The sequence below is a fragment of the Anabrus simplex genome, chromosome 10, assembly GCF_040414725.1.
Source record: "Anabrus simplex isolate iqAnaSimp1 chromosome 10, ASM4041472v1, whole genome shotgun sequence".
In the NCBI taxonomy this organism is placed as follows: domain Eukaryota; kingdom Metazoa; phylum Arthropoda; class Insecta; order Orthoptera; family Tettigoniidae; genus Anabrus; species Anabrus simplex.
In genome coordinates this window covers 98,021,906-98,035,110 of record NC_090274.1, presented here as the reverse complement: position 1 = coordinate 98,035,110, position 13,205 = coordinate 98,021,906, and the positions used below count along the sequence as shown (strand labels likewise).

The following is a 13,205-nucleotide window of genomic DNA, read 5'->3' as shown; positions in this document are numbered from 1 at the left end:
CGTACACGTGACCCCATATGGGGTCGTACTTACACAGTAGTTACTGTCCCAACGCTCAGTCATACTTACATTTTCCTTTGCGGGGACGCGTTATATGCTGTTGATTATGATAGATATGTTATCTTGTTCATACTGGAGCCGTTAAAATGTACGATCTCCGATTTAAGGTCAGGAAATGTTTGTAAATGATGATCTTCCGATTTTAGGTTAGGAAATTTTCGTATAGAATATAGTTATATAAAGTAGTGAAAATTGTGTGCATTTGGTAAATTAGGATGTAACAGAATAATATTATAAGAAGAATTAGTAGTTATGGAATATTGAATAAGTATACAATTTTTTTGTATAACATTCAATTTGAGTAAGAGAAGCTGGCAGCGCTGGTTGTACACATGGGAAACCAGTGACTATATCGTTGAAGACGGTCATAATTGTTGCAACAGCTGGCTTGGAAACCTGGAGTACAGTGGGGAAGTGTGTGCTGAAGACTGTAATTCATGAATGTGGTTGAACGTGCGAGATCGATATTTGCTGTATACTGGGTTCAAAATCAATGTAACTGTATACTTCGTCTACATCATCGTTGTCCGACTTGTTCAATATATCGTCCAGACAGTCTGCACTAAGTCTTTTACTGCTCGATTTACTCGTAACGACTTAAAAAACAAAAGGAAACTCACAGCACTGCACACTTACATAAACAACCCGTGCGTGAGATAGACAATGACTTTGTCAACCTACAAAGCACTCTTGACGTACCCATATGGGGTCGCGCCAAAACAGGAATTGAGAAATGGAAAGTGGACTATGCACATACTTTAAATAGACGACCAGCAGATGGCAGGAAGAGACTTTATCCGTCTTCGAAACACATACTTACTGCGCACCCAAATGGGTTCGCACATTTCTCGATTTAGAACAAACGTACGACCCCATATGGGGACGTGAAGTTCAAAAACTTGGCTACTCTCACGTACCCATATGGGGTCGTATGGCACTAAACTTGTTAAATTACTTTTCTTCTTCATTTTGCCTCATGACTGAGGTGTCGTGACTATCTTAATATTCAGCCCTCTAGCCGATGAACCATACTCCGCCATTCTTCCCTATCTAAAGCTTTCAATGTGGTTGCTCTGAGAGAACTCTGTAGGGGCCATTCACCATGTCAATCGATCACGTTGGTACTTGTCCTCTTTGTCTGGTTCCCTGGACTTTGCCCTCAACGATTAGCTTCTGAAGACTACCATCTTGGCGCATTATATGTCCAAAGTAGCGTACAATCTGCTGAGAGACCTTACATGACAGATGAATTTTTATCTGAAGATGGTACAGGATTGATGCGTTTGTGCGATGAGCTGTCCAAGGAATCCTTAACAGACTTATTCGAAAATTATAATTCTTTCTTAGAAATTTCTGGATAAATTGTGTTAATTTGTACAATGACCTTGGCCTATAATTGATGATGGCCATTTGTTTTACTTTGGATAACAGGAAAAAGTTCCTTAGTGTTGATACTCGGATACATATTTCTTATGTCGAAAGAATGCAGTGAGTGGAAAGGCTGTATTTCAAAGCTATCTATTTTTTTAATAAACTCAATGGTATTTTTCACAGACTTATTTGACAGAAAATTATAGTTCTTTCTTAGAAATTTCTGGATAAATTGTGTTAATTTGTACAATGGCCTTGGCCTATATATGATGATGGCCATTTGTTTTACGTCGCACTGACACAGATAGGTCTTATCGCGATGATGGGAAAGGAAAGGCCTAGGAATGGGAAGGAAGCAGCTGTGGCTTTAATTAAGGGTCAGCCCCAGCACTTGCCTGGTGCGAAAATGGGTAAAAATGGAAAATCATCTTCAGGGCTGCCGACAGTGGGGTTCAAACCTACTATCTCCCGGATGTGAGTTCACAGCTGCGCACTCCTAACCGCACAGCGAACTCACCATGTAATTTATGATGAAGCTTATGGGGACGCCGACCTTATGGATCTTAGGTAAAGCTTTAGCTACTGGCAGTCTGGGCTTCATAAGTATTAGTTTTGTCTTCTCTTGTTCTGTAAACAAAAATGACGTATCTTTTAGGGTTAATTTTAGGGGACGTTGTATCTGTTGGGTCGGATCTTCTTTATTCACAGTAAAAGAGCACTTCTTAAAAAAAAAAATCTTTTTTTGGTGTAATCTGTTTATTCCATTGTAACTGTCGTGTTCCCTTTATCTGCCCTAGTGAAAATGAGCTTCTCATCTGTAACTTTCTTTTTGAGGTTTATTACCTGTTCCCGTTCTACAAAATGTTCTTGGTTACTATTGGTTCTAGTATGTAACATTCTTCCTTTTGACACATGGATTTTGTTCAGTTTCCTCCTAATATCAAATCTTTAATTTCTGGGGGCATTTTATTAACAGCTACCACCGACTCTATAATCATTTTGGTAGTGGCATTGATTACATTCGTGTTTGGCCAATTGTGTATAGGACCTCTTTCTAGTATCTTGCTTTCCTGATCAGTTAGTAGTGTTTTTGACAAATTAATGTCCAGCTCCATAGCTAAATGGTTAGCATGCTGACCTTTGGTCACAAGGATCCTGGGTTTGATTCCCGGTGGTGTCGGGAATTTTAACCATCATTGGTATCGCTGTTACTGGGGCTGGGTGTATGTGTCGCCTTCATCATTTCATTATCACGACGTGCAGGTCGCCTACGGGAGTCAAAGAAAAGTCCTGCACCTGGCAAGTCAAACATGTCCCCGGACACTCCTGGCACTGAAAGCCAAATGCCATTTCATTTTATTTCCACAAATTTATAATGGCAGGGTGAAATTTCCCAATCAAGTAGATTAAATGTTATGATTTTCTGTTTCCCTTTTTGTACTCCTGTTTTTTGTCGCATAGCCATAACTGTATTAAGCACTTTGTCTAATATCAGCTGTTTTGGGGCTAATATTACAGAGTCGGAAGTAGCTGTTAATATTTTTTTTCTTTGCTATTGGCTTTACGTCGCACCGACACAGATATGTCTTATGGTGACGATGGGACAGGGAAGGACTAGGACTGGGAAGGAAGCGGCCGTGGCCTTAATTAAGGTACAGCCCCAGCATTTGCCTAGTGTGAAAATGGGAAGCCACGGAAAACCATCTTCAGGACTGCCCACAGTGGGATTCGAACCTACTATCTCCCGAAGACTGGACACTGGCCGCACTTAAGCGACTGCAGCTATCGAGCTCGGTAGCTGTTGATAAAATGCCCCCGGAAATACAAGATGAGGTCAGATTCAATATTTGGATAAAACTGAACAAACTCCATCCATCAAAAAAAGAATATTACCTACTGTAAAAGTAGAAACCAAGAACATTTTGTAGAATGGGAACAGGTTATCAAAATCAAAAAGAAAATTAGAAGATAATAACCCCATCATCACTAGGGCAGATAAAGGGAACATTACAACAATAATGGAAAAAACAGATTACACCAAAAGAAACTAAGAATTTTCCAAGAAGAGCTCTTTTACGGTGACTAAAAAAGATCCAACCCTACAGATACAACATCTCCTAAAATTAACACTAAAAAATACGTCATTTTTATTTACAGAACAAGAGAAGAAAAACCTAGTAACTATGAACCCCAAACTACCACAGCAAATGCTTTGCCTACGATCCATAAGTCTGGCGTCCCCATACACCACATCATCAATTATAGGCCAAACCCATTGTAAAAATTAACACAATTTATCCAGAAATTTCTAAGAAAGAATTGTAATTTTCTGTCAAATAAATCTGTGAAAAATACCATAAAAAACTGGATAGCTTTGAAAAACAGCCCTTCCACTCATTGCATTCTTTCAACATAACAAATATATATCCGAGTATCAATACTAAGGAATTTTTCCTATTATCGAGAATCATTTAAATACATATAATAACCTCAGTAAATTCGAGATCCAAGATTTCATGGAAATTTTGAAACTAGTAGTTAAAAATAATTTCTTCCACTTAAATAATTGCATATATCAGCAAGGATGGTTTGGCTAGGGGGTTGCCGACCTCAGGGATATTAGCGGATATATACATTGACTATTTAGAGCATACAGCAATTAATAACAATAGTAGTGACTTTGTGAACATAACATTTTGGGCCAGGTTTATAGATGACACTCTCGTTATCCTTGCCGAAGGAATTAGTGATGCAGGCTCCACCCTTAACAATTTAAAAAATAATGATCCACAGATAAAGTTAAATCTGGAATCTGAGTCAAATAAAAGCACAAATTTTCTAGAGCTCACATTAAACAGACTTCCTTCTTCTCCAGAATACAATATTTAGCCTACAGCAAAGTGACACAGACAGCTACTACCATCCAGAAAGATTCTTTCCATCCCAAAGCACACAAATATGCTACCTACAGCAGTATGGTAGACCGGACAAAGAGTATACCGCTAAATAAAGAAAATTTAAACAAAGAATTAAAAACAATTTGCTCCGTAGCTAAATATAATGGGTATGATAATGCATTCATAGAGTGCATTATCAATAAACGCAGATATCGCATAAATTCAACTTTAAGTATAGAGAAAACTAAACCTGATCATTATTCAACCTTTACTTTCAATGAGCCAACGGCCGTAGCCGTGTTGAAACACCGCATCCCGTGAGATCTCCGAAGTTAAGCAACATTGGGCGTGGTCAGTAGTTGGATGGGTTGCCATGCGCTGTTGGTCAGGGTAACGGAATGGAGGAGCGGAAAGGAACTGGCCACCCTACCGCACGTAAACTCCGGCTCAGGCACACCTCTGCAGAGGTTCGGACCTGCCTTCGGGCAGAATAACCCTTACCTACCTACTTTCAATGAAGATATTCATAGCATTACAAATATTTTGAAGAAACATAACACTAAAATCGCATATTGAACTGATAATAGAAATATGGACACAATATATAACAACAGCTCAAATAATAAAACCGACATTTATCAAAAAACAGGTGTCTACAGATTTCAATGTCAAAACTTTGAGTCCTTGTATATCAGACAGACTGGGAAGAGCTTAAAAATCAGATACATGGAGCATGTAAATGCCATGAAACATAGTAGATGCTCTGTAGTTTCACAACATATTCAAGATTTCAAGCATAACTTCAGTACCATAAAACAGGATTCAGTGGTTCTTATCAACATAGACAAAAACGCTGTTCTTGACGTCACTGAGGAATGCCTCATTCACATGGATCAGTTCTTTAACTCCATTTCGAACCTGAATGAAATGTCAGAAAGAAATAACATTCTCTCTGATTTTTTTATTAAAGTCTTTAGATGTGTTGATCTTCCAAATGAACGCCCAAGATCTAACACGACACACAATACCCTATCACGTTACAAACCCCTACCACACTGTTCACATGACCTGCCTAAAACCCCTCCTCCTATCCTGTCCTCTTCCAACCTGCTCCTCCCCCTCCCTCTCCAGATATAATCCTACCTCATTACAGTCTACTTACCAGTATTAGCCTGTACTTTTTCACAAACTGTAGCTTGTCAACATGCTGACCAAGGTGAGCCACATATACCATATATTACACACACTTAGCTTGTCCAGACCCATTATATTTTAATACTTAAAACTCATTTGTCTTGATTTCGCTTCAGGCTGATCCAAATCCTTTTGAGTAAATTGAGATATTTTAGTTCACCTCTATTACAATAGAAGAGTAGATGGAAGGACAACCAATTACCAACCATTAACCGTTTCTTACTTTATAATTTTATTAATACAGTAGAACCTCGATAATTCAAAATCGGTTAATTCAAAATCCCGCCTAATTCGAAGAAGCTCTCGTTCCCGGAAACATGAGATACAATTTTGCATGTTATTTCAATTGTTTAATTCGAAATAGGGATAATTCGTAATTCGAAGTACAATGTCGGCCCCAATACCGACATTCAGACTTTTAATTCGAAACTGCCTTTACATTTTAAAACAATAGTACGTTACAGAGTAATTTCAACTCAAAATTTATCCGCTGCACGTCATAATAGAACGCGCGTACCGGAACGTGGAGGGGTAGCTTTCCGCATTTACACTCACTTCGGTGGGTCTACAGTGCGCTTCATGACTGCTAAATTGAATGAAATCGGAATTCTTTTGTATTCAACCTTTTAAGGAACGCCGTAATATCACGCAACAGGCAGTGTGCGGGAAAACAGAATCCGCGAACACTGGCGATGCCGACAGTTGACGAAAAAACGTGGCAAATATAATAAATTCATAGGCACCGAACAACACTGACATGCCGGTGAAACTGCATTGCTTTATTTTAATGCGAGCCCAAATGGTCTTATGGTTTTAAAGGAGAAATTGCCAGCCTGGAAATCGTACAGTGTGAGGGATGGGGGTCATAGTAGTGCGTTGCAATGCACATGGAAGTGAGGTACTTTATCCCCTCGTCATAGGAAACTTCGGTAAGACACAATGTTTTAAGAGTGTCCGGCACTTTCCATGCCAGTACAAAGCATGTATAATAAAAATGCAAACAGTAAAGAAATCCGAAAAATAATGCATTTGCACATAGGAACCGGCATAATTTATCCTCGTCTTTGAATTGTGCGATTTTTTTTCTTTCGTTGCGTGAGGTTATGTTTGTCAGTGATTTATCCCAGTGAATTATTTGAATACTGTAAATGCACCTTGTTGGATACATTTCAGAAATAGTTTTTTCCATGGCATTTGAAAGGTTTAAACTGTGAATCGAGGTGATTGCATGTATTAATGGGTGTTAGAATACTTTGTGACACGGCAAGTGTTTACATTTCTGAAGTACGAGACAAGTGTCATGAGGGGAATCGTACATGGATAGGGTCATAGGAAAGTTCGATTTTAATGGCATCGGTTACTTTCTGTGTAAATACAAGGCATCTAAAATGCATACAGTATAGTAATCCAATTAATAAAGCACTTGCACAGGGGAGCCAGCATAAATTTCTCCTCTTTGAATAGTTTTTTTTCTTTCGATGCGTGAGGTTATGTTTACCAGTGAGATATCCGAGTGCATTATTTGAATACTGTAATTGCACCTTCTTGGATACATTTAGGAAATAGTTCTTTTTTCATGGCATTTGAAAGGTATAAACTGTGAATCACGGTTAACTGCATGCTTTAACGGGCCTTAGAATATTTTGTAATGCGGCAAGGATTGGTACTTCTGAATTGCGAATTGGCGGTTAATTCGAAATCACGTAATTCAAAGTCTGATTTTTGAGTCCCAACAACTTCGAATTAACGAGGTTTTACTGTACATCATTGTATATATTTAACGAACACAACAAACCTTTTGAGACAGGTGTAATGAGATATACCAACGCATATTTCTACCAGTTCTTAACATGAACAAGGTGTTATCAACTAAAATTATGTTTTCACTTTGACAACATTTGAATAACAAGTGTCTTAAAAGATGGACATATTATCGCCAAAGATTCAAATGCAACCGTAAATATGACGTGATGATTTGAGTATTAGCACATAAACAAATCAACAAAAACTGTATCAATTGATTGCTATAAGTTTCGTACTATTTTATTCAGCGCACAGTGTAAATAAGCATTTCAAAAGACTTTTATTCGCCGATAAAATGTCAACACTTTATATTCTTTTACTGTTAAAAAACTATGTATATAACATCAATTTTAATTACCAAGTCCTTTTTCAATTGTATGATTAATGCATTTCAATGTTGAAACCGGTACCATTATTAAACAAATGTTGTAAATAATACCTTATACAACTCGTAATTCATATTGAAAAGGTTGAACCTTAAAAACTTTATCTCTGTGATCCCAGTTCAATACGGAAACAAAAATGAAGTTTACATCTTTGAATAGGTGCATATGTCATGTGATTTGAGGCCTATTTCCTGTTGCCCTGTTTACTCGTAACTTACGCTACACTTTTGGACACTAGTGTAAATGGAATCTACCCTTCCCAGACCACAGAATACTGTATAAGAAACAAAATGCTATCTGCTTGTGCTTGTTAGTAAACAAACATGGCTGATGACTCTGTAGATACCTTCAAGTGGTTACAAAATGATAACGAGAATGAATTTTCTCCCGAAGACTGTGCTATTACATACACTAATAATGATAGTGTTACAGAAAATGATTCTAGTGATGGAAACAGCATGGACGATGTAAACGAAGACCGAGGTGGTGAGACTGCTTTACGAGGTGGATCTTCCACATGGAATTCGTCAAACATTTCCAATACACCAAAAACAAGTGTTTCTGGTCGCAGTGCTATGGTTTTGAGAAGACTGTATTTGTTGTGCATTCAGAATTTCTTGGGGAAGAGTTCTGGGAAATGATTGCAATAGGAACCAATGACTAAGCTATAATTTGATGACAAAAAAATCTGACATGTGACAGTAAATGGTATCCTTGCATGGTTGATGAGATAAAAGTGTATATTTTGCTAATGATTCTCAAGAGTCGGGTAAGAAAACCTAAACTCAAGTTGTGCCGGTCTAACAGGAAGGTTCAGAAAGTAAAATGTTTTCAGAAACTATGACATTTGAACTATTCTGTCATATTTCACGATTTCGCGCTTCTCTGATGACAAGTTTTCAGATCCAAATGACCATCTAAGAAAAATCAGACCATATTTGCAAACAAAATTTGAGAAATTCTACAATCTTGACAGAGATATAGGTATTGATTACAGTGTCATGAAATTTCTAGGTAGACTCCCATTTGTGCAATACAATTCTTTCAAAAAAAAGCCAGGTTTGTTATTAAAATTTATAAACTCTGAGAAAGTGCTTCTGGACACTGTTCCCAGTTCAAAATTTATACCAGACAAGGCAAACAGGGTGTTAATCCAGCAACAAAAGCAGCAGTGTTGGAACTAATGGAAGCAAACTTGAACCAAGGTCATGCATTATATCTTGATAACTAGTATGTTTCTCCTGAACTTTTTCACACCTTGTTGGACAATGGAACTCATGCTGGGGGTACCGTATGCTGTAACAGGAAGAATGTGCCTCCAGAGTTCCACACAGTAAAAGTGATGAAAGATGAGGCCATAAAGTGGAAAGACTGAAAGGATGTTTTTTTACTTTCAAATGTTGATACGGACTTGGAATTTGATCTGAAATTCAAAGAAAATGAGTTGGAGGAGAAGTAGTGAAAAACCCCAAGGGTATTGGAAGATACAACCGGATAATGAACGCAGTATATCATCAAGACCAAGGCCTTGCATGTTTCCCCATAATGCGATGGACTATGAAGGGTTATAAAAAGATAATGCTGTATCTATTGGATATGGCTATCTTCAATTCATACATTGTGTTCATGAAGGTTACTGGGAGGTGGCTGCATGATACAGAATTTCTCACAGTGTTAGCCAGGGAATTGTTGCAGAGTGTTGCTCTCCTGCCTAGGACAACAAAACGAAGAACGTCCAGTCAACACAGCCAACTGCGGCTTCAGGCAAATATTTGGGGAAATTTTCCAAGGCCTATTCCTCCAACAGAAAGGAAGAAACTTCCTTCTAGGCCCTGAAAAGTATGCAAGGGTCATAAAAGAGTTAATGAACTGTTAGACATTGATCTGTGATGTATGTGGCTTTGAAAAATATGCCACTTTTTGATTAATCCTCAATATACAAAATTAAAACATAATTTTCGAAAATAATTTTCTGTCCCCGCTGGTTAGACTATTAGTGAGGTTCCTATGGGTTATTTAAAGCATAGTTTCAGAATTTGCCTGGTTTAAAAATGGGAAATAACAGGAAACCCTCTTTGGAAGAATGGCTGAAAGAGAAGTGCAAGGACGTTCAAGGTTTTATGGTCCTAGGAAAGGTAAAGGCTGCATGCAGGAAAATAAAGGAAGCCTTTGGAGGAAGGGAAACTAGGTGAGACAGAGTAGTGATGCGTGATACAACAGTGCCAATGGATTGGATATGGAGGAACATAGTCAACAGTTTGCTGATAATCCTATGAAACTGCAGTCCAACCATTGGGCTCATTTCATATGTGCAACTTTCCCACTGCATCCAAACAAATCCCCTCAACAAGAGCTCAAATGGAAGAAACTTCTAGTGAAAAAGACAAAGAAAAAATATGGCAGGAATATATCCAACACCAGTATCAAGGTAAAAAGGTAGACGATAGGATTCTGGAAAAATAACAGGCTGTTGTCGCTGATGAAATCGGAGTCCCAAATTTGAGGTCAGAATTCAAGAAGTTCTGAAAGACCTAAGTATAAACAAGGCACCAGAAATTGACGACATACCCTCAGAATTACTGACTGCCTTAAGAGAAACAAGCATGGTGAGTTTATTCCCCTTAGTGAGCAAGATGCATGGAAAAGGAGAATTGCCATATGATTTTTGGACGAATTATGTCATATCTATTACCATGGAAGCCGGTGCTGACAAGTGTGAAAACTATCACACCATTAGTTTAGTTTGGAAAGACAATTTGACAGTGAGTTGGAGGACATCAATTTAGCTACAGAAGAAACGTAAGAACACATGAAGCAATCCTGACTTTACATCTAATCTTAGAGGACTGAATTAAGGAGGACAAACACTCATACATAGTGTCCGTAGAACAAAAAAGGCATTCATTATCAGATACCGAGAAAGAAAAATAATTTACAAATCAGTCTGCTGTGATAAGAATCGAAGACTTTGAGAAAGCAGCAGTATTCCATACGGGAGTGTGGCAGGACTGGAGGTTCCCCCTCCTTTACAATGTCCACATACAAGAAAGAGGCAGTAAATAAAATCAAAGAGGAATTTGGAGAGGGTATCACAATAGAAGAAGGGGAAATCGAATCTATGAAGCTTGCTCATGATATTGTTATTTTATCCCAGTCTGCAGAAGATCTGGAGAAATTATTGAATGGTACAGACAGAGTCTTGGGGAAGGAGTACAAGAACAAAATAAATAAATCCAAAATGAAAGTAATGGAGTGCAGTAGAACGAAGTCAGCTGACACAGGAAAAATTACATTAGGAAATGAACTTCTAAAGGTAGTAGATGAATATAGTTACTTGGGTAGTAAATAAACTAAGGAGAGCAGAAGTAATGAGGACATAAAATGCAGACTGCAGGCTAGCGCAAGCAAGGAAAGCCTTCTTAGAAAACAAATTTTCACCTCTCAAACAGTGATAAATGGATTACTTAGATGTTCTTGAACACATTTGTCTGGAGCATGGTGCTGTATGGAAGAAAAACATGGACGATAACTAGCTCAGGAAAAAAAAAGGGTAGAAGCTCCTGAAATATAGTGTTAAGGATGAATGCTGAAGATGAGTTGGTTAGATCGAATCACGAACAGAGAAATACGGAATTAAATTGGTGAGAGATAGATTTGGATAAATTTGACAAGAACAGATAGAATGATAGGACATATCTTAAGACACCCAGGACTTGTTCAGTTCGTTTTTGAGGAGGTGCGGTCAGTAAGAACAGTAGGGGTAGAACAAGATATGAATATGACAAGCTGATCAGAGCAGATGAAGGATGTAGTAGTTATCTAGAGATGAAAAGGATACCACATGATAAGGGCACATGAAGAGCTGCATCAAACCAGTATTTGGACTGATGACTCTAAAACAATAACAAGTAAGATATTGTGTCCTGTTTAACAGAGACTGCAATTTGTTTCCAAGAGGACATGCTGAGAACCCGGTTACATTCATTAAGCAAGATGAGCAAGCACTAATTAAATAGACTGTATTAAGCCAAACATAGTCATACTGTATTACACCTTTCTCCAGATCACCCAGAATTGAATTCCATTAAACTGATATGTGCAAGTGTCAAGAAAGGCATTTTTGACAAAATGTAATGTTCGGAATAGAAGCATTACTATAATTTATGGTGAACAAATTGCTACAATTGCAAATGAGAACTGGAAGTAAAACTTGTGAGCACGTAAATAAATTTGAAAATCAGTAATTTCATGTGAAGGTTTACTGGACCACCACATGGGAAGTGAAATGGACAGAAATAGTGACAGTAATGGAAGCAATACTGAAACACAAGAGAAAGTGGTAATGAAACCACAGACATCACCAGCAGAAGTGGAATAGGCATGGATACAGAGTATGATGAAACAGTGTGAGGAGATTTAGTATGCCTAGATATAGTGACAGTCTTCTACCAAGTGATTACCATATTGAGTTATGTGTAATGTGCAGTTATATGTGTGTAATTATTGTAAGTATTTGTGAAAGGCTTCTTAACAGGAACGCTATAATTTAGGGTGAGACTGTATGTATCACAAGGCATGCACTGTACAATATCCTCACTTATACTCTCCTATGTATGCTCGAAACTAGTCCTTGTCACCTTCCACTACAGCGCACTTCCTGTTTTGCACTAAAAAGTGTGTTCTCCACAATTTGCAAAAGCTGTACAAAAAGATAGTGACTTTGTCCTCAACACAACAGAAGCAATGTAAAAAAGAAACCTACACTGTCAGAAATATTTCTGGTGTACAACATACAGGCAGACAGGGTAAAAAATTATGGTACAGACTGGATAATTTTGCTGAAATTGAATGCTGGACAGAGACAGCAGAGTCCATTTTCATTAGCATGTGGCAACTCCTATTCTGAAACGATCTCAGAATAAAACTCGAAAAGAGAATAACAAAGTGCTGTGTCCTCTCCACCCTACTAAATACTGTAGAGCCCTATATATTTTATTACCCACGAAAAAGAGAATTAAAATTTCAACTGTGCAATTCCTGTGGGTTATTTTCATGTCGCACCAAAGGAAATAGGTCTTATGCCAACAAAAGGATAGGAAAGGAGTAGAAAGGAAGCAGCTGTAGCCTTAATTAAGGTACAGCCCCACCATATTAATGATATGAAAATGGGAAACCATAAAAACGAGCTTCAGGGTTGCCGACAGTGGGGTAACCCACACAATGAGCTGTCAAGCTCAGTTTGTCAAGACAATTTAACTCATGTGACTGAAATACATGTATCACATAATGAGGACTCCTAAAAAGGACAGTCTGTCACAAGTAATACTGTTAGGAAAAAATTTAGGCAAAAGAGGACTTAGAAGAAGCCGGACATCTCTGATCAATATTTTGAAGAAATGGGTTGGAGCTCTTTGGCAAATGACAAAAGGAAGATAGCCATGATCGTAGCCTAAATCTGGTTAGGATAAGTTAGCAGTAACAGTGAAGAAACAAG

At 38.0% G+C, this 13,205-nt stretch overlaps 1 protein-coding gene across 1 annotated transcript in view; it reads right to left on the bottom strand.

Moving 5' to 3' along the window:
- The window catches only part of LOC137502392 (gastrula zinc finger protein XlCGF57.1-like), a 77,407-nt gene that overhangs the window by 44,787 nt on the left and 19,415 nt on the right, over positions 1 to 13,205 (bottom strand). The window lies entirely within an intron of this gene.